At 40.7% G+C, this 23,003-nt stretch overlaps 1 protein-coding gene across 2 annotated transcripts in view; it reads right to left on the bottom strand.

Annotated features, from left to right (window-relative positions):
• The window catches only part of ZNF652 (zinc finger protein 652), a 67,669-nt gene that overhangs the window by 25,704 nt on the left and 18,962 nt on the right, over positions 1-23,003 (bottom strand). The window contains exon 2 of one of the 2 annotated variants that reach the window (XM_024742156.1): positions 4,925-5,021. The exons of the other annotated variant lie outside the window; for it this stretch is intronic. The gene's annotated coding sequence lies outside the window, so the exon portion shown is untranslated. The remainder of the gene's footprint in view (positions 1-4,924; positions 5,022-23,003) is intronic. 2 annotated transcript variants of the gene reach the window in all.

Genomic DNA, 23,003 nt, shown 5'->3' on the forward strand with positions numbered 1-23,003 from the left:
TCATTTAAAGCTTCTGTTTCCTTATTTATTTTCATTTTGGATGATCTGTCCATTGGTGTAAGTGAGGTGTTAAAGTCCCCCACTGTTATTGTGTTACTGTCGATTTCCTCTTTTAGAGCTGTTAGCAGTTGCCTTATGTATTGAGGTGCACCTATGTTGGGTGCATATATATTTATAATTGTTACGTCTTCTTCTTGGATTGATCCCTTGACCATTATGTAGTGTCCTTCCTTGTCTCTTGTAACATTCTTTATTTTAAAGTCTATTTTATCTGATAGAAGTATTGCTACTCCAGCTTTCTTTTGATTTCCATTTGCATGGAATATCTTTTTTCATCCCCTCACTTTCAGTCTGTATGTGTCCCTAGGTCTGAAGTGGGTCTCCTGTAGACAGCATATAGATGGGTCTTGTTTTTGTATCCATTCAGCAAGCCTGTGTCTTTTGGTTGGAGCATTTAATCCATTCACGTTTAAGGTAATTATCAGTATGTATGTTCCTATGACCATTTTCTTAAATGTTTTGCGTTTGTTTTTGTAGGTCCTTTTCTTCTCTTGTGTTTCCCACTTAGAGAAGTTCCTTTAGCATATGTTGTAGAGCTGGTTTGGTGGTGCTGAATTCTCTTAACTTTTGCGTGTCTGTAAAGCTTTTGATTTCTCCGTTGAATCTGAATGAGATCCTTGCCGGGTAGAGTAATCTTGGTTGTAGGTTCTTCCCTTTCATCACTTTAAATATGCCATGTCACTTCCTTCTGGCTTGTAGAGTTTCTGCTGAGAAATCAGCTGCTAACCTTATGGGAGTTCCCTTGTATGTTATTTGTCATTTTCCCCTTGCTGCTTTCAATAATTTTTCTTTGTTTTTAATTTTTGCCAGTTTGATTACTATGTGTCTCGGCGTGTTTCTCCCAGAGTTTATCCTGTATGGGACTCTCTGCGCTTCCTGGACTTGGGTGGCTATTTCCTTTCCCATGTTAGGGAAGTTTTCGACTATAATCTCTTCAAATATTTTCTCGGGTCCTTTCTCTCTCTCTTCTCCTTCTGGGACCCCTATAATGTGAATGTTGTTGCTTTTAATGTTGTCCCAGAGGTCTCTTAGGCTGTCTTCATTTCTTTTTATTCTTTTTTGTTTATTCTGTTTCACAGCACTGAATTCCACCATTTTGTCTTCCAGGTCACTTATCTGTTCTTCTGCCTCAGTTACTCTGCTATTGATTCCTTCTAGTGTATTTTTTATTTCAGTTATTGTATTGTTCATCTCTGTTTGTTTGTTCTTTAATTCTTCTAGGTCATTGTTAAACATTTTTGCATCTTCTCGATCTTTGCCTCCGTTCTTTTTCTGAGGTCCTGGAACACCTTCACTATCATTATTCTGAATTCTTTTTCTGGAAGGTTGCCTATCTCCACTTCATTTAGTTGTTTTTCTGGTGTTTTATCTTGTTCCTTCAGCTGGTACATAGCCCTTTGCCTTTTCATCTTGTCTATCATTGTGTGAATGTGGTTTTTGTTCCACAGGCTGCAGGACTGTAGTTCTTCTTGCTTCTGCTGTCTGCCCTCTGGTGGATGAGGCTATTGAGAGGCTTGTGCAAGCTTCCTGATGGGAGGGACTGGTGGTGGGTAGAGCTGACTGTTCCTCTGGTGGGCAGAGCTCAGTAAAACTTTAATCCGCTTGACTGTTGATGGCTCTGGCTGGGTTCCCTCCCTGTTGCTTGTTTGGGCTGAGGCAACCCAACACTGGAGCCTACCTGTGCTCTTTGGTGGGGCTAATGATAATGTTGGTTGTTTGGCCTGAGGCAACCCAACACTGGAGCCTACCTGGGATCTTTGGTGGGGCTAAATGGTGGACTAGGGGAGGGCTCACGCCAAGGAGTACTTCCCAGAACTTCTGCTGCCAGTGTCCTTGTCCCCATGGTGAGCCACAGCCACCCCCTGCCTCTGCAGGAGACCCTCCAACACTAGCAGGTAGGTCTGGTTCAGTCCCCTGTGGCGTCACTGCTCCTTCCCCTGGGTCCCGATGCGCACACTACTTTGTGTCCTCCCAGAGTGGAGTCTCTGTCCCCCCAGTCCTGTTGAAGTCCTGCAATCAAATCCCACTAGCCTTCAAAGTCTGATTCTCTAGGAATTCCTCCTACCATTGCTGGACCCCCTGGTTGGGAACTCTGACGTGGGGCTCAGAACCTTCACTCCAGTGGGTGGATGTCTGGGGTATAAGTGTTCTCCAGTCTGTGAGTCACCCACCCAGCAATTATGGGATTTGATTTAACTGTGATTGCACCCCTCCTGCCGTCTCACTGTGGCTTCTCCTTTGTCTTTGGATGTGGGGTATCTTTTTTGGTGAGTTCCAGTGTCTTCCTGTCAATGATTGTCCAGCAGCTAGTTGTGATTCCGGTGTTCTCGCGAGAGGGAGTGAGAGCACGTCCTTCTACTCCACCATCTCGGTTCCTAATCCCCTTCCCCTTGTATGTACTTTCATATTTCTAAACAATTTGATTGTATTTCCTTTTTTTTCTGGCCATGCCGCGTGGCACGTCGGATCTTAGTTCTCCGACCAGGGACTGAACCTGGGCCCTCAGCAGTGAAAGCACCGAGTCTTAGCCACTGGACCACCGTGGAAGTCCCTATGATTGTATTTCTATTTCTTGACTTTTTTTTTTTTTCAATTTTAGATAGTACCACTTGTCTCCCACTATTGTTTTCTTACCTTATTGCTCCCAACTCTTCCTTCATCCTCCCCATACAGTTGTATCACTTTTTTGTTAAGGGATTTATTGCTTACACTATCATGACTATAATATGTAATTCACAACTATTTCTATCATTCCTCTGCTATTGTCTCTCTTCCATTTTCTCTCCTTATGGATTTATTCTTTTAAAAAAATTATTTAGGGAATTCCTTGGCAGTCCGATGGTTAGGACTCTGTGCTTTCACCGCCGAGGGCCTAGCTTCAATCTCTGGTTGGGGAACTAAGATCACACAAGCCGTGTGGTGTGGCCAAATCAATCGATTAATTAATTATAAAAAATTATTTTACTTTCATTTTAGTAGAATTTCAGAAAGAAACAGTGATAAATGCCACCATGTTTTACTTGACATCTGAATAGATATATTTATACTTTTTTGCATTTATAAAAGAGGAAATTATGCCTCTGAGAGGTCAAATTATTTGTCTAAGATCACCTAACTATTAAATGACAGAAGCAATGTTTGACTCCAGGCCTGCCTGACTCTAAAGCTCATGGTCTATTTCTACTATGATAAATGACATTCCAAAATAATTAAAACTCAATTATTCCTGTAACCACATACCTTTTTGCATCAGTTTTGTACCTTGCATTTTAAGTAGGAAAATCATAGTAGCTTTATTTTGTATTGCCCAAACTTCTGACCCGTGGAAATAATGTAAACTACTACAAGTACAAGTAAATAAACTTAACCACATTAATTATCTCAAATTAAGCAAGGGAGGAGAGACAGTAAAATTCAATTAACCAGAAAAAGAGAGGAATAAAACAAAATCATGAAGACAAAGAAAAATAAATGAAAGGATATCCTCTGTGGTGGTGGCCAATTTGTTTTTCTGAAATACCCCTGACCCTCGGCCTTCTGGGCACATGACAGACCTGCACTTTCTCACCCTGCCCCCTCCCCTGTAGTTGGGTGGGGCTGTGTGACTATTTCCAGCCAGTACAGCTGAGTAGAAGTGATACATGGAAGAGCAATATGAGATCCTCCAGACCTCTCTTCCCTCTGAGACAGGGACCAGCAATCCTTAAGGTGATAACTGCTATCAACCAGGGACACCAAGTAACAAAATGACCCACAGGATATGCATAATGCTGTGGATCTTTAAATTTTTTTGTTTTTTATTTAATTTGAAGGAGAGCATGTTTTCAAAGCCACTGAGATTTTTTTTTTTTTTAAATACGTCTTTACTGGAGTATAATTGCTTCACAATGCTGTTAGGTGTTAGTTTCTGTTGTACAACAAAGTGAATCAGCCATATACATACGTATATCCCCACACCTCCTCCCTCTTGAGCCTCCCTCCCACCCTCCTCATCCCACCCCCTAGGTGGTCGAAAAGCACTGAGCTGATCTCCCTGTGCTACGCTGCTTCTTCCCACTACAAAGCCACTGAGATCTTGTGTTGTTTACTACTGCAGCATAACCTGGCCTCTCCTAGCTGATACAGGTGGAATCCAGAAGTGTGGTGCTGCCTCACCAAAAAACCTAAAGTATATGGTGAAGGCGTAGGAGCTGGGTAGAAGGAGGCAAGGAAAAAGCTATCAGAGGCTAAAAGGAGAGCAGCTCATATTGCACAGTGCTGACGAGGGCTAATATGCCATAAAAACTTACAGCTCTAGTGGGAAAACGGACTATTAAAAGAGTGTGTTGGTTACTCTTGGCTGTATTTGACAAATTATTATTTGAAAAGGATGAATTCAGAAAAGAATCAGTCAGTTTCCAATCATAAAAAAAGGAGTCCAGAAGGTCAGTGATTTGTAGGGTTAGAAGAAGCAGGTGCTTAACACACGACTGAGAAGGTCTCTGAGATACAAATGCTGATCAGAATTCAGTCTTGAGGCAAGGATCAAGTGAACGTTTTGGCCTTCACAACCACTGATGAAACCTCCCAACTGATTAAGGTAGTGCTGAATAAAATAGCTTTTCTAAAAAGAGACTAAAAAGAGGTTCTCTCGCCAAAGCAGTCTCTTAGTCTGTTTTGCTACAAAGCACGTTTCTTTGATGTGAATTAGTTCAAATGCTATTAGTAAATAGGGAAATGATGTCAATATAACACAGAAGTCATGTTGGTTTCTACGAAATTTTCCTGTTGGAAGTGATCAGGAGAAAGCTTTCCCAAATTAGAAAGAAAGCTTTAGCAATATATGAAAACACTAAGAAAAATGCTAAGCACCCCACTTCTGTACCTTCCTTTAATGCAAGTTGTGGCTGGTTCAGCTGCTTCATGAACCACTGCACTTTCCACTTTATATCTGGTAAAGTTGAGGGTATATGTTTTTCCTCCTGTGTTTAAAAAAGAAAGAAAGTTTTTGATTGCTGAAGCATACACCATACCATAGATCAAATTTTTACTGTGATGAAATTAGTCCTATTATACGTAAATGTCTTCAACACCCCAAAATCTCAGAGGAGGAAACAAGCACCCAGGGGACTGAGTCTGTAAAGCTCCAAGCAACTGATGCTGAGTGCATATGCCGCTGGAGATTTAATATGCTACTGTTTTTATTTTAATTAAGTTTGCTTTTATTAGTGCACTGGTTACAGTGTTCCACAGCTTTTGAGTGGTCTGCCCAATCCTGTTTTTCCCATAAGCCCTGTTTATTTTAGTGGGCAATTCTGCAGAATTCAGGAAAGCATATACGGCATTATGGCAGAAACACCTGTATTCAAAATTACGTCAAGGAAGAAGTATGAGACCAACAAGGCAGAGTTATGCAGCAAATCTATGAAGTATGGCTAGAAAAGACTGGTGGACGTGGCTAGGGCACATGGAGCTGACTGGAAACAAATAAGTAAAAATCCAACTAAGTTTTTGAGAGTTATACTGCCAAAACGACCACCAGCCTGGGCTTGAGAGCCTATGACTATTCAAACCTTCTTAAAATGATCTTTGGGTTCCCAGGCATCTATGGCGGGAAGTGGACTAAGAAAGCTGTTCGTCCCCTTAAAGGGGTATATTCCTCATTGTCCATTTGGGATACAGCCAAGGAACATAACAGGAAAAAAAGGAGGAGGAGGTCCAATAAGATGGAGCCAGGGGAGCAAAGAAAGAACAGACAAGTGAGCTAAGGAGCCAAGTCAGGGTCTCTTCAAGAACATTCCCCATCCCTGGAGGGGTCCTCTCAATGACTGCTCAGAGCAATTGCAGAATCTGCTGCAGTCCACTGGCTGCTATACGTCTCCTGTTCTTCCCCCTTTCAAATGGGGGTGTTTATTTTTATCATCCTGTCGCTACTCACCACTGTATATTGTATGTGACGGCAGCCAATCATTTGCCAATTTCTTTCACAAATCTATGGATCAAAAAGAGCAACATCTGGGCCTGATATAGAGACTACTATGTGCGTCATCTCCTCGCGAATAGACCACCAGTCATCACATCCTTGCATCACTCAGAGATCCTGGACTTCAAGCTTGATGCAATGATTTGATAGGACCTTGGGGTTCCCTACTTGGGGAGGAAGTGAGTGTATTTTGCCTGTGAGAGAGGGTAGATCGACTATCTGGTGACCAAAAGAACAGCGCTGTTTATTATATATTTTCAGCTGTCTCCCTGGTACCGGCAGTGTTGTGCTCCCTGGCCCTGACTAGTTACATGGGACTACATGACTAGATCTGGCCATCGTGTTGCGAAATAAGCAATGTGAATCACTTCTGAGCTGGTGAGAGACCCTCCAGACTTCACTTCCCTCTTAGCATGGTGACCAATAGTGTACAAGAAGGTGGTTCTTCCATCAGCCTGGATCACTGAGTGACACGAGCAGAGCTGCCCTGCTGATCTATCATGGCCATGTAGTGAGAAACAAATCCTTCATTGTTTAAGCCACCTAGATTGGGAGGTGGTTTGTTGCTGCAACATAACCTAGCTAATGCAGTTCTTTATGAATATGTATATGTATTACATATATCAATGGTCTCAGTCTTAAGCTAGACAGCAGAGACAGAATTGCTAGGTGAAAAGTTTAAAGATCAGACAGGTGAAGGGATCAATTCACATGGGGATTCTCTACTTAGTAAGTTAGAAAATAAGACTTTTCCTTATTTAAAAAATTACAATTAAAGTGCTGTATTCTATTTTTCTGGGGGGGGAGGGGCGCGCTGCCCTGCGTGGCTTGTGGGATCTTAGTTCCCCGACCAGGGACTGAACCCGGGCCCCGGCAGTGAGAGTGCTGAGTCCTAACCACTGGACCACTTGGAAATCTGCCCTTTTTTGCTTTATATGATTTTAAATGATGTACACATATATAGGATTACCATATGAACCTGCAGTGGAAGAGCTGAGTCTTAAGCACTGGACCACCAGGGAAGTCCCCCCACGTGAACCTGAAAGTGACATCTCACCACTATTAAAATCAGGAAGGCTCACAGAAACACCAATAAATCACCCTGTCACAATAGAAGACACAATCTAACTGTTCACTTTGAGACACACATGGGCATTCTGCCCACATTTTCTTCATTTGGTTTTGGCACCTTTTCCCTTGTCTGAGTTTTGGTGATAATCTTTCTTTAGTCTCTTTCCAGAAAACTTAAAATATCTCCTAAGGGCACAACACAGTAACCTTTAAAATACCAAAACCGCATTAGGGAAATTAGAACCTTCCATGTTCCATTATCCAGCTCTTCATGCGTATCCTCAGTTCTAACTTACTTATTACAAATCATCTTAGTTTTTTAGAAGCCTCTCTAAGTGCATGTATTGAGCTCTAAGAACCTGAAGGTAGACAGAAGAGGCAAAGAAGAAATAACCCTCAGTGATATTTAAAGCTGCTTAAATTCATCTCTCTATGGTATTAAAACAACACAAGTTCATCTGTCCTTAAAGATAATTGTCTGAAGTGTCATAAAATAAATTCCAAAATGAAGTGGGTCATTCCTTAGTGTCTTGCTATAATTAGTGTACACAACTTGGGGGAAAACGTGGTGTGTATGTCAGGGGTTCACCAGCTGAGAAGCAGTCAGTCCTAGTACTATAAAAGCTGGACCAGCTACTGGGAAGAAAATACAGTTTTTAAAAAAAAGTTAGAACATATGACAGCATATATACAGATAGTAAAGTACAGCTTCCAGAATGTGCTTTTTTCAATGCCATTTTTTCCCCACGTGGACCACAAAATAAGTTTATGCAGTCTTCAAGAGTGTTTATTAGTTTTAAAAGGAAAACAATTTTGTTCCCTGAGAAGTTTTAATAGTTACTTTCAACAAATTTAATTTTTTTCTATTAAAATATGTAGCTATGCATCCTCCTTGTATGTTAAAAAGACACTATTTTGGACAAGTCTTTGCAAGTTGAAAAGGCAGCCTGGTAAGGTATATCAGTCTGATACCTCTGCTTATTCCACTCCTTCAGAGCCATGGCCCCTGACCTGTTTCCAAAGCTCAAACCACCCATGTACTGCCAGACCCTGGTCCTGCTGAATGGAGAGGTTTCTAAAGCATACAACTACCTACGAGGATCAGGCCAAAACTAAAACCACCAAGAAATGGAAAGAATCAAGGAGGGAAAGATAAATGCCTATCAGCAAAGTTCTTTCAAAAAAAAGAAAAAAGATCCACTAGGAAGAACGGACAGGATGACATTTGGGTCTGTGATAGCAATGCAATGGTCTGATACTTTAGTCAAAGCTTTCCTGCTTTTGCCGAAGGCTACTCATTTTTTTCTCATTAGGAAACTATGTCAGTGATACATTTGTCAAATAACAACTGATCTCAAAGTCTTTGGATGGTCAGGTAATTATTTAACAACTACTAACTATGTGCTTACTATGAGTTAAAAAAAAAAAACTAGAAATCTGAAAGTTTGGAAGAGACACTGCATGCAGGTGGGAAAATCAGTAAAAGTTTTGTGAAGGATAGTACATTTCAGGAAAACTTCAAGGGCAGGCAGGTTTTAGACTGGCAGAAGTGAAGGCAGAAAAAGTCACTTCTAGTAAAGCGAAATTCGAATGGGGTAATAGTGAGGTATATTCTTAAACAAGAGACCGTGTAAGCTGTTTAGTTTTGCTAGAATATAGGGCTTGAGGAAGGGAGAGGTGGCAAGATAAGTGAGTTATTTTTAAAATAAATTTATCTATTTATTTATTTTTGGCTGTGTTGGGGATCTTCACTGCTGCGCACGGGCTTTCTCTAGTTGCAGCGAGCGGGGTGTACTCTTTGTTGTGGTGCGCGGGCTTCTCATTGTGGTGGAGACTCTCCTATCGCGAAGCATAGGTTCTAGGCGCGCGGGCTTCAGTAGATGCAGCACGCGAGCTCAGTAGCTGTGGCTCACGGGCTCTAGAGCGCAGGCTCAGCAGTTGTGGCGCACGGGCTTAGTTGCTCCGTGGCATGTGGGATCTTCCCAGACCAGGGCTCGAACCTGTGTCCCCTGCATTGGCAGGTGGACTCCCAACCACTGAGCCACCAGGGAAGTCCCAATAGGTGAGTTATTGCCATATCGTGGCCAACCTTGAAGGCTGGACTGAATTGTAGTTAATATGGATGACAAGATAGAGCATCAAAGGTTTTTAAGGAAGGAACTAATATAATTAGAGTTGTGTTTTAGGGGTCAAATTACATGACGGCAAACAACTGTAGACCTATATGTAAGTATATCTTTGAAACATATATATGATAAAACAGATATATAATTAAATAGAATAAACTTAAAATAAGTAAAGAAATTGAAGTAGAAAAGGAGTAGGAAAATAATACCAGGAATTAGGATAAAAACAAAATAAAAGCACAAACGATTTTACACTAAATCCTATATTAGTACTGACTAAAATAAAATTTAAAATATCCAAATTGTAATTCTAAAAAGTTCTCTACTCCTTATGAAATAATTAATTTCCCTACCTAGTAATTAAACTGAGTTTAAGACTCATGTCCACACTAAAACCTTAATTTTGTTTTTTTGATAATACAGTAGGTTCTACTTTCAGTAGGCCTAAAATAAATGAAATCTCACCATGTCCTGTCTTTTCCTTAAAAACAATCTGTAAGAGCAGCCACTATGGAAAACAATATGGAGATTCCTCAAATAATTAAACATAGAACTACCACTCGATCCAGCAATTCCACTCCTGGGTATATATCCAAAGAAAACTCCTATGTTCAATGTAGCATTATTTACAATAGCCAAGAAATGTAAGCAACCTAAGTGCCCATCAACAGTTGAATGGAGGAACTTCCCTGGCGGTCCACTGGTTAAGACTCTGCGCTTCCATGGCAGGGGGGCACAGGTCCAATCCCTTCTCAGGGAACTAAGATCCCGCCTGCCATGCGGTGCGGCCAAAAAAAAAAAGATGAATAGATAAAGAAGATACGGTGTGTATGCATACATATATATTTACACACACACGAATATTACTCAGCCGTGAAAAAGAATGAGATCTTGCCATTTGCGACCATATGGAGGGATCTAGAGGGTATTATGCTAAGTAAAATAAGTCAGATACTGTATGATTTCACTTATATGTGGAATCTAAAAAACAAAACAAGTAAGCAAACAACAAACCAGAAACAGAGCCACAGATAGAGAACAAACAGGTGGTTACCAGAGGGGTGGGGAGCCGGAGGGGGGTAGGGGGGAGGAGAGAAATAAGTGAGGGAGATTAAGATCTTGTTATTTTATATAAAACAAGCCATATTATTATGGTAAAGAATGTGTGACCATACAGGCTTAATGATGGGATCGATAATTAGGGTTCATTTTTTTTTTGGCTGTGTTGGGTCTTTGTTGTTGCGCGCGGGCTTTTTCTAGTTGCGGGAGCGGGGACTACTCTTCTTTGTGGTGCGCGGGCTTCTCATTGTGGTGGCTTCTCTTGTTGCGAAGCATGGGCTCTAGGCGTGCCAGCTTCAGTAGTTGTGGCACGCAGGCCCTAAAGTGCAGGCTTCAGTAGTTGTGGCGCACGGGCTTAGCGGCTCTGAGGCATGTGGGATCTTCCCAGACTAGGGATGGAACCCACGTCCCCTGCATTGGTAGGCGGATCCTTAACCACTGCACCAACAGCAAAGTCCCGGGGTTCATTCTTAACCTAAATTTTGGTACTGTCAACCCTTAAATTTTACCAACCTATGCCTCAGTCTGCCAACCTGAAAAGCGGGAGCCAAGAAAACAAACTGCAAAACTGAAAAACTTGGTAAATTCTACCCTCTGATCTACGAAACACATATGGTAGTGGTGACAGTTATATGCATTTATATGATACTTTAAATTACATAAAGCACATTTATCATACATTTGTTAAACATTTATTAAATGCTTACTTTCTAAAGGTGCTCACAAAATCGACCTGGGATGCACTAGAAAAGCTACCAACACCAACATGTAAAAGTCAACTTTACAATAAACAAAACCTCAAATGACATATATCATTGGACCATATTTTAGATAAACATCATAAAGTGTTCTCAGATGCCTATATTTAATACAGTTGAAAAATATAACTAGTTTTAATGCAATCTCATCTAACAAAATTTAATGTCAAATAATTATTTTTAAGCAGTCCATTTAATCCGTTATCTGTAAGAAATGAAACTGAGAAATACCTGTCACCTCCAACTTTGGACAAACCTTTTGTAAAAATAAAACTTCACTGCAGTGTTTCACATATGCATTTATTTATTATAAATTTATTTATCTTTGGCTGTGTTGGGTCTTCGTTGCTGTGCGCGGGCTTCCTCTAGTTGTGGAGAGCGGGTGCTACTCTTCTTCGCGGTGCGCGGGCTTCTCATTGCGGTGGCTTCTCTTGTTGCGGAGCAGGGGCTCTAGGTGCGTGGGATTCAGTAGTTGTGGCACACGGGCTTAGTTGCTCCGTGGCATGTGGGATCTTCCCAGACCAGGAATCAAACCCGTGTCCCCTGCATTGGCGGGGGGGATTCTTAACCACTGCGCCATCAGGGAAGCCCCACATATGCATTTAAATGGGACTGTCGTTGCGTTTCCTCAGTAATATGCAAGTAAAGCTAGTAGAAGAGTACAAAGGAGAGGTACTTTTCCTAAGCACTACCTAATTACCTCCAAGCATCAACAGTCTCCACATTTCCTTATAAGATAATAAAAACTAATGTGCATTACTCATCACACAGTGGCTTAAGCAACCTTAACTTTCACCAATAACCCCTAGGGCCAAAGACGAAATCTAATACTAAGTAGGTTACACTGCAGGACCTGGATGATTACAACATATTTTTACAACATCTTTCCATTATTCAATTCAATTCACAAAAGTCATCTACAGACAGGAGAATGTAATTTAAACAAAGGAGTTATTTTTAAAAGAAGAATAAGAGTTTTGTATTACTTAGAAAGTCTCAGTCTAGCTTTAACCAAAGGTTTTATGGAACGCAATTATCACATTTAATGCACTAGTCCATTTTCAAAATGGCTATCAATGTGAGTACCTTGATCATTAGTAGTTGATATCCTGCCTATTAGCTTTATTAAGAAAAATCAGAGGCTTAAAAGGCCTTGTGAATCTTACTTTTCTTAAACTCCTTAAAAGTAACACTTTAAGTTAGAACTGAGACCTGTTTAGCAGGTTCAGATGTTCACATTGTGGCTACCTATAATGTAAGCCATTGTGAGAGGCCTATGTATACATCAAGTTGACTAGATCATTGTGAACTTGAATTAAAAACTCATTTAGAAAATGAAAATAACTGAGAAATGCCCTCATTACACTCATACGTTATATTTTACAATGTGTGAACACCACCAGGAGATGTTGGAATTTAATTTATATATTTGCCTACCGAAAGACAAAGGATTGTTACCATTTTCTCATTAACAAAAAATTTTTGACACTTCAAAAATTAACATTTGGAAAAAAGTTTAACTGAACTAGGCTTAAACCAGGTATAAACAACTAATCTAAAACAAATTATTTGAAACCCTATGGGAAGGTTTAACCCAAACCATGACATACCCAAAACATGTCCAATGGAAAAAGATGAATTGCTAACATACAACTTGCCTTTTCCTTCCTAAGTCTGTATTTTCTTCTCCTTGGCTGTAATTCTTAAACTTTTAAGAATCTTTGGAAAACTACAAATCCTCTCTCCCCACAAAAATGAACACACAAACATTTACATGCAATTTCAAGGAGTCTGCCCATTTTGAGAAACCCATCCATGGATCCCCCTAAGGATCTCCAAACCCCCGTCGAAGAACTCCTGTCGTACAGCAGCTTTTACTTTTCTATATTTGTAATATACATTTAGATTAGGTTTGTAAGTTAAAATTTCCTCTACCTCCTTTGCTCTTCTTTCCTACATCTTTTTCTCTGAATCTCTCCAGCGTATCTATGGTCATAAAAGAATTAACAGTTGAATGAAAGAACTGTGCTGAGTAACATCATTAAATGTAGAATAAAAGATCTTAGTATAATCCCCAATATGCTAATTAACCGGATGTATAACCTCAGACAAGCCAATTAATTTCACCTGATCTCAGTGTGTTCCCTGGTAAAAGAAGAATAATAGTACCCACACCTATTTAATCTGATAACACAGGCAAAGTTCCCAGGACATAGGGGGCTTTCAGTGTTGGCTCCTTTCTCCTTCCTACTTGAGAGGATCATTCCTAAAGAAGTTATAGGTTATGGATAGCAGAGCAGAGATTTATGTAATTTTAGAGTTTGTTGCATGCATTTTTCCACAGTGAACATGATGCAGTGGAGATGAAAGAAAAGAAAAGATGGGGAATGGAAAGTTTAAAAACTGAAGTAGGCCATAAGCAACCAAAGAAAGAATATAAACTGAACTTTACCAAAATAGAAACCTTTGGGGTGTCAAAGGTCACTATCAGAAAAGTAAAGAGATAACCCAGAGAATGGGAAAAAATATTTGCAAATCATAGGTCTGATAAGGGTCTAGTATCCACAATATATAAAGAACTCTTACAACTCAACAATAAAAAGATAACCCAATTTTTAAATGGGCAAAACACTTGAATAGACATTTCTCCAAAGAAGATATACAAATGGTCAATTTGTACAGGGAAAGATGCTCAATATCTTTAGTCATTAAAAAAATGCAAATCAAAACCACAATAAGATACCACTTCATACCTCCTACGGTGGCTATGATAAAAAACTGGAAAGAAGCAAGGGTTGGCTAGGATGTGGAGAAATTGGAAGCTTCATACATTACTGATGGGAATATAAACTGGTACAGTCACTTTTGAAAACAGTTTGACAGTTCCTCAAAATGTCAAACATAGAGTTACCACATGACCTGTCATTCCACTCCTAGGTATGTACTCAAGAGAACTAAAAATATACTTTCATACAAAAACTTGTATGTAAATGTTCATAGCAGCATTGTTCATAATAGCCCCAAAGTGGAAACAATCCAATTATACACCAACTGATGATGAATGCATACATAAAACCTATATCCACACAATGGAATACTATCAGTCATAAAAAGGAATGAAGTACTGAGACGTTGTACAGCATGGATGAATCCTGAAAACATTATGCTAAGCAAAGAAGCCAGACACAAAAGACAACACATTGTATGATTGCATTTACATGAAATGGTCAGAATAAGCAAATCCATGAAGACAGAAAGTAAATTAGTGACTGAGAGGAGCTGGGGTTAGGGAGGAGCAGGGAGTGACTGCTATAATGGATTCCAGGTTTCCTTTTGGGGTGCTGAAAATATTTTGGAAATAGATATTCGTGATGGTTGCACAGCTTTCTGAATACACTAAAAAACACTGACTTTGTACACTTTAAAATGGTGAATTATATGGTATATAAATTATATCTCAGTATAAATAAATAAATGAAATGAGATGAAATAGGCTATCTGGATACTAGTACAAAAATGACATTATTGATTTACTGGATAGGTCATAAGTGATGAACTGGGCTCTAATAGCAGTGATGGCAGTGAGATTGAGTGGAAAATTCAAAACCACCCACAGTGCTGAGCGTCACAGAATTTGGACTGGCTCTATTTAGGGCTTTTCCATACTGCTCTGGGCAGGTGACTTTACTTTTCGAACCCTCAGTTTTCTCAGCTACACACTTAAGGGATTCCCTCCCACCAGTGACACTTAACTGTTTGTCCTGATTGTTTCTTTCCATTTTCTTGCCTAGCTCATCTGGTCACCTACTGCCACACAGTATTCCCAACCTTTTCAACATTAAGGGCTTTAATGTTGAGCCCTTTAATTAAGGGCTCGTCCCTCTTCCTACGCCCTTCCCATGTTCCCATGGAGCACTGTTTTTTTCGTTTTTTGTTTTTGTTTTTTTTCGGTACGCGGGCCTCTCATTGTTGTGGCCTCTCCCGTTGCGGAGCACAGGCTCCGGACGCGCAGACTCAGCGGCCATGGCTCACGGGCCCAGCCGCTCCGCGGCATGTGGGATCTTCCCGGACCGGGGCACGAACCCATGTCCCCTGCATCGGCAGGCGGACTCTCAACCACTGCGCCACCAGGGAAGCCCTGGAGCAGTGTTTTTAAAAGTTATGTCTCAGAGGGACTTCCCTAGTGGTCCAGCGGTTAACACTCCACACTTACAATGCAGGGGGTGCGGGTTTGATCCCTGGTCCGGGAACTAGGATCCCACATGCTGCATGGCACAGCCAAAAAAAAAAAAAAAGTTGCGTCTAAGAAATTGCATTTAGGTCATACTTTTTTATTTTTTGCTGACCAAATATAAAAAAAGTAGCCTAACTTTTTGGTTAGACTCTCCAGCTTTTACCATAACTTCCATTTGACTTTCTGAATACTAAAATTAGTTTATTAATCTCAGGCTGGGGATGCCTGAGTTAAGGGAATATGCTATCTACAATCTTGAAATAAGTATGACACTAAATGGGACTGGCCCATAGCCTTAACCATGGTATAGGTAACTTTTTCCAAAAACAACACTAGGTCTACCACACCTTCTCAGAGTAGAGAGAGGTATGACCACGTATAACACCATTCCTTGATGATTCTGTTCAATCCTCTGCCTTGATCAGAAGGCGTTTAAGGCAACATGCCAAATGGGATGTAGAAGCAACCTATGAAGCCTCAGATAACGTGCCATATCCATTGCTTCCTTACTGTTAATAGTCCTTTCTTTTTAAAACATAAGTTGTAGGCTGAGTAAAAACAAAGCCAGGTAGCAATGCCACAACTGTGTCAGAATTAAAGGCAAAAGTGCCCAATCACTCTGTAGGTGGTGTAGAGCACAACTCTACCCAACAGAGGTGTTCTATGCTGGATGGTGGCAAACTGAGCCAATGGATCCTCCCTCCCTTTTGGGAAGTACAGCTGAACATAGAGAAGACGTTGATTCTGGGGTCTGGGTTGTAACCCTAACCACACTGAGTTATGGCTAATGAATCCTCACGAGATATCCAGTGTGTCACAGTCTTGGAAGTGAGAGGACTCTTTACTAAAATTGCTACTTCTCAAACATAGGGTCTATTTGTGAATGCCCAGATCTCCTTTATTCCTCTAAAGAGAGATATAGCTTTTAACTTTTTTTTTTCTGATTATAAAGGCAAAGTTTATAGGTCAAACGGGTTTATGCACTGTGTTTTCTGTCCAATTACCGCACTCCACTCTTCATTCACAAGCTTTAACTATCATCTACACGCAAAGTACCAAGAGTCTAATATAAGAAGATATTTATTTATTTATTCCTTCAAATAATTATTGTATTGACCCCAACCTTCACAAGCTTAAATTTGTTTGGGGAGCAAGAACTATACACAAAAAATAAGTCACAACTGGGTCTTCCCTGGTGGCTCAGTGGTTAAGAATCCACCTGCCAATGCAGGGGACAGGGGTTTGAGCCCTGGTCTGGGAATATCCCACATGCCACGGAGCAACTAAGCCCGTGTGCCACAACTACTGAGCCTGTGCTCTAGAGCCCACGCGCCACAACTACCATAGCCCGTGTGCCTACAGCCTGTGCTCCGCAACTAGGGAAGCCACCGCAATGAGAAGCACGCGCACCGCAACGAAGAGTAGCCCCTGCTCGCTGCGACTAGAGAAAGCCTGCGTGCAGCAACGAAGACCCAATGCAGCCAAAAAAAAAAAAAATTAGAAATAAATGTATTTAAAAAGTCACAACTGCCAAATAAAACAAATGGTATTTTTTTAAAAGGTGCCATATAACTATTTAAAAGGGCAAGAAAGATGTACAATGGACAGGCTATGGAAAGCCTTGTGAAGAGCATGAGATCTGAGCTAGGTCCTGAATGATGGAGGGATCTGAAGAAGCAGAGAGGAAATGAGAAGACAGGATGAGGAGAGTAAGGCTGTTACCATGAAGAAGCACAGTATACTCAGGCCCAGTCAAAGGGACTTTACCAGGGGTTAGCTGGTGATAAGGTTATAAACGTAGTCAATGTAGGGACAGAAAATGGAAGGGTTTGACTGTAGAGCTGAGAGATGTGGGCATCACTAACAGTGGCAGAGAGAGTCAAAAAAAAAAGGGGGGGAATCAACAGAGCTTTCTCATTAGATGTGAAGGATAAAGAAAGATATCAAAGATGATTTAGACAATTTGAATTTCCATACCCATATCTAACAGGAAAATAGAGGTGGGAGAGCACATCTTTTTTATTACTGTTAAGACAATCAGCCTCAATCCAGAGATCTAGTTCTATCTTTTGCAGAGTGACTAGATAAGTTTTTTGCTAAATATTCCTAACATTCCTTTGCAATGAAAACCACTACAAAAAATTAAGTCCAAACCTCCTTCAAGATTAGACCCCACGCGCCACAACTATTGAAGCCTGCGTGCCCTAGAGCTCGTGCTCTACAAGAAGAGAAGCCACAATGAGAAGCAACGAAGAGCAGCCCCCACTCGCCACAACCAGAGAAAGCCTGCGTGCAGCAACGAAGACCCAACGCAGCCAAAAAAAGATTAGACCCCTCACTTTACCTTTCTAGCCTCATCTCCCTCCACATCCCTCCACAAACTCTATTAAGGTCTGTCTACTCAACGTTCCATGAGCATGCCATATGACTTCTCATGCCAGTCATTTGTGTATCCTGCCCCATCAGCCGAGAACGCCCTTATTTCTCTCCCTATCAACTGAATCTCACTAATCTCTCAATATTCAGTTCAAACACCACTAACTCTTTCTAAAAATCCCCAGCCCCTATCACTTTTCCTGTGTGTATTTCTACTCTACTACTCCTGGCTTTATTATACTTATTTCATCCCGTATTGTATAAAATTTGCTTATATGACCACATTCCCATTGCCAGCAATTGATTTAGAGGTGGGTCCATGATTAAGTTTTGGACAGAGAGATTTAAGGGAAATCAGCTGGAAGGCTTCTGAGAAAGATTTCCAAACTCTTAAAAAAGCATAAGAAAGCACTAACCACCACCCTCTGCTGGATGTCATCTTGTCTGGATATGATGCCTGGAACTGTGGTACCCATCTTGCATCCATGATGAGAACTGGCTAAAGGACAAAGCAGACAAGTCCAAGATGGCAGAGCAGAAAGGTGGAAAGAATGTGGGTCCTTGATGATGTCACTAAACCACAGATTTAAGCCAATCCTAGACTGAGGCATCTTGTTACTTGTTATGATACATTTTCCTTATTTTCAAATTATTTTGAATTGGATTTTCTATCATTTGAAGCCCAAGGCATCCTAATTTATAGAGTCATGTTTGAGATGCAAATTAGACATCTATGCAGAGACATCAAGTAGTCAATTGGATAGAAGATCAGGGGAGAAGTCAGGACTGGACCCATATATTTGGGAGACAGCAGCATACAGAAAGAATTTACATTTCAGGGCTGGGAAGACAGGATCGATAGAGAAAAGAAAGCTTTAGGGCACCCTATGGGCAGAGGAGAAAAAGCCAACAAGGAAGAGAGAAGAAATTAACACTGAGGTAAAATGAAAACACTAAACTGCAACGCGCAGAAGCCAAGAGATTCAGCTTCAAGAAAGAAGAACTGGGGCTTCCCTGGTGGCTTAGTGGTTGAGAGTCCGCCTGCCAATGCAGGGAACACGGGTTCGTGCCATGGTCCGGGAAGATCCCACGTGCCGCGGAGCGGCTGGGCCCATGAGCTACGGCTGCTGGGCCTGCGCGTCCGGAGCCTGTGCTCCGCAACGGGAGAGGCCACAACAGTGAGAGGCCCGCGTACCGCAAAAAAAAAAAAAAAAAAAAGAAAGAAGAACTGTTCAGCTGCAGCAAATGCTGCTAAAACACCGAGTAAGAGAAAAATGACCACTGATTGTAGTGGCTGAATAATTCCTTAACATAAGGGCCACCTTGTCCTTCCACAGCCTCCTTCTCCCTGGAGAAACGGCCGTCTTGAGTTAATTAGTGTAATGGTTAAGGGCTCAGACTTGGGCTGAGTTCTGGAGCTACCACTCCTAGCTGTGGGGCCTGCTCAATCAACCAGCCTACCCTGTGAGGAGGAGGGGATGGCAGCTGAGGAATGGCAGCCGGAACTGGACTCCAAATAGACAAAAAGTTCGCATTCGGTTTTTAAAGATCGGAGAGACTTAAGCGTGTTTAAATGCTGATGGGAAGGAACACCTTTTACCACAAGGAACCCATTACAAGAAAACATTTTGGAATTTATTAGAGTAGGTTAGTTTATTAAACTTTAAAAAATTATATACAGGGCTTCCCTGGTGGCGCGGTGGTTGAGAGTCCGCCTGCCGATGCAGGGGGACGCGGGTTCGTGCCCCGGTCCGGGAAGATCCCACATGCCGCGGAGCGGCTGAGCCCGTGAGCCATGGCCGCTGAGCCTGCGCGTCCGGAGCCTGTGCTCCACAACAGGAGAGGCCACAGCAGTGAGAGGCCCGCGTAAAAAAAAAAAAAAAAAAAAAAAATACAGATGAAAAAGTATAATAAAGCCACAAGCTTAATCTCTACCTCATTTCAGAACCTATCAACCAAAAGAAAAAAGATTATCTATCACAATAAGTAGTAATAGTAAATAGTTAATAAAAAGTGCCTAATCTTCTCTTGGTTATACTAAAGATGATTCCAATATTAAAACACAAAGTACTAAATCATAAAAGCTCAGATATTTTAAAAGCTAAGGAGATCTATAACATAGCTACCTAAAACTGTTTGGAATACCCTCCTAAAACACTTTGTCTTATATATATATATATATATACAGCAGGTCCTTATTAGTCATCAGTTTTATACACATCAGTGTATACCTATCAATCTCAGTCTCCCAATTCATCACATCACCCTCCCCACCACCACTTTCCCCCCTTGGTGTCCATACGTTTGTTCTCTATATCTGTGTCTCAATTTCTGCCCTGCAAACCAGTTCACCTCTACCATTTTTCTAGGTTCCACATATATGTGTTAATACATGATATTTGTTTTTCTCTTTCTGACTTACTTCACTCTGTATGAGTCTCTAGATCCATCCATGTCTCTACAAATGACCCAATTTCATTCCTTTCTATGGCTGAGTAATATCCCATTGTATACATGTACCACATCTTCTTTATCCATTTGTCTGTCGATGGGCATTTAGGTTGCTTCCACGACCTGGATATTGTAAATAGTGCTGCAATGAACACTGGGGTGCATGTGTCTTTTTGAATTATGGTTTTCTCTGGGTATATGCCCAGTAGTGGGATTCCTGGATCATATGTTAATTCTATTTTTAGTTTTTTAAGGAACCTCCATACTGCTCTCCATAGTGGCCGTATCAATTTACATTCCCACCAACAGTGCAAGAGGAAAGGTTCCCTTTTCTCCACACGCTCTCCAGCATGTGTTGTTTGTAGATTTTCTGATGATGCCCATTCCTACTGGTGTGAGGTGATACGTCATTGTATCAGTCTTTAATACATTCTCAAATCTGAAGTATTTTTTCCCTTTGGTCTTATTTAAGAAATACGCTGTCCGGAGATAAGACTTCTATAAGCTTGTGTACACAGCCACATAAGAAAATATTAAAACATTTTAATGTTCACTTCAGGAAATTCTAAAATTTAAAACCACTCCAAATTAAAATATGACCACTTCAAAGAAAAGGGAATAATTTCAAAGTTAAGACAAAAACAGCTTTTGATACAAACCACTGCATGTTGCAGAAGCAGTAACCTAGTTTCACTTTGAGTGTAGTGTTTGTTGCCCTCAAGGGATCTGCAACTTTCGAGCAAGATTTTTTCATTAAATGCCATATAACAGGTAAAGCAGAGGAGGAAAAAAAGTCAATACATCTTCATGCTACAACACATCTCAACTGTTCAGTTTAAGGGAAGAAAAGCACAGTACTTACGAACACATACATATACAAACACGCACACTTATACACGTATCACATTGATAAGCTTCTGTTAGCTACTGGTGAGATAACACTAAAATGTTAACTCAAGGCTAACCTATAGAACATGTGGCAATTTAACAATCCGCTTGTGAGGCACAAAAATCCCCAGCATCACACAAAATTACGCTTGACTATTTGCTCCCTGGTTCAATAATTGGTCAGTAATAACCTGAGCAGAGAAAGCTGGTGGAAGATGTTCAAATATACAAAAGTTTTTCCACATAGAATTCTTAATTACTTTTTCCCAAAACATGGTTCTCTATATTGAGCTGTGAATACTATGCATATTTCAGAAAGACAAAACTCCCAAACAGCCACATTTCTGAGTGAACAACCTGTTCCAAGACACTATCTCCCTATAAGCCCCAGAGGAATTACTTGGAGGGTATAACATAAATTAATTAGTAACAATACACACTTTAGACATTTATATTTTAACTGCACTGGAATGTCTAAAAAATGAGCCTATGAACAGCAAAGGCACTGAGCCCAAGAGGAAGTGAACAGACTCCTGGCTTGCAGACAAATGAGTGGGTGGAGGAAATATTTATGTGGGGAGGATGATTTTTACACGATGCTTTTCTTAATCTAAAGAAAACCACAGCTCTCCGCAATATATGTGCTATAAATAGATGTAATCAGTCAAAAATCTGAATAAATACTTGTTTGCCTACTTGTTTTTGTTTTTAAATAACTTTTGTCACAACCCAAATCCAATGGGTGATCAAGATAATCAAGCCAACGTGACCAAGCAGGTTGCCCAGTTAAAGGCTTGGGGACATAGGACCAAGACTAATTCCCCTGCACCTGTTTATGCTGAAGAAAATATTTTAATTAGTAATGTGGGTTTTTCTTGTAAGAGCTTTAAATATACTTCCCTCACCAAAATCAAAGAGTTTTCACACTGGTTCACATCAGTGTAAAATTTCTACCAACTACTTTTGGCAACACCTTTAAGAAATGTGGCTAGAGCAATCAGAGTTTTGATCACAGAACCATTGTTCTAGTAACTGCTCCCTCCTTCCCCAGCTCCTCCCCCCCAAAACCCCACATCTATCTATGATCACAAAGTTCCTGTCAAGTAAGTATTAGTCTCTTTCATAAATAGAGGAAATTCAGGCCTGCTGTCTAAAAGGTGAGAGGGGCTCTGAGAGAGTAAGAACTAGTTGAGTATATAACTGCTATGCTCTTTTCTCCCTTAAAATAAAACCCAATCGGAGGACAGATGACTTTTTTTGGAAGTGAAGTTGAGGGCTGCTGGTAAAGAGGTAATGTAATCTAGGTTTTCTAATATTTTTACAATGGACATGTTTTTTTTTTTTTAAATAAATTTACTTATTTATTTATTTTTGGCTGCGTTGAGTCTTCGTTGCCGTGCACAGGCTTTCTCTAGTTGCGGGAAGAGGAGGCTATTCTTTTGTTGTGGTGTGCGGGCTTCTCATTGTGGTGGCTGCTCTTGTGGAGCGTGGGCTCTAGGGGGGCGGGGTTCAGTAGTTGTGGTGCACGGGGTTCACTGCTCCATGGCATGTGGGATCTTGCCGGACCAGGACTCGAACCCGTGTCCCCTAAATTGGCAGGCTGATTCTTACCCACTGTGCCACCAGGGAAGTCCCTATTATTTCTATAATAAACCAAACAACTGATCCTAAACTTAAAAACTAAATGAATTCATCAAACCTATTCAGATTCAACATATAAGATCATTTAGATGCAAGTGTTGATGAAAGTGCAAACGTAAGTTAACTAAGCATAAAAAACACTTAAATCTACACCAAGCCTCAAAATACCAGCCGACTTTCAGTAACACTCAACAAATATTTATTGAGTACCTACCATGTATGAGGTGCCACAGACATGACTACGAACATGATACATATGACCCCTGGTTTCAGAAGCTTACAATATTGCCAATTAGACAGGGTGGCCCTATATCCTATTTTAATGAGCAAAGTCCTGGTTTATACCTGTTTCTCCCAGAAAAGAGGGACATATGACC

This window comes from Neophocaena asiaeorientalis, unplaced genomic scaffold, assembly GCF_003031525.2.
Source record: "Neophocaena asiaeorientalis asiaeorientalis breed wild unplaced genomic scaffold, Neophocaena_asiaeorientalis_V1.1 scaffold1, whole genome shotgun sequence".
NCBI lineage: Eukaryota > Metazoa > Chordata > Mammalia > Artiodactyla > Phocoenidae > Neophocaena > Neophocaena asiaeorientalis.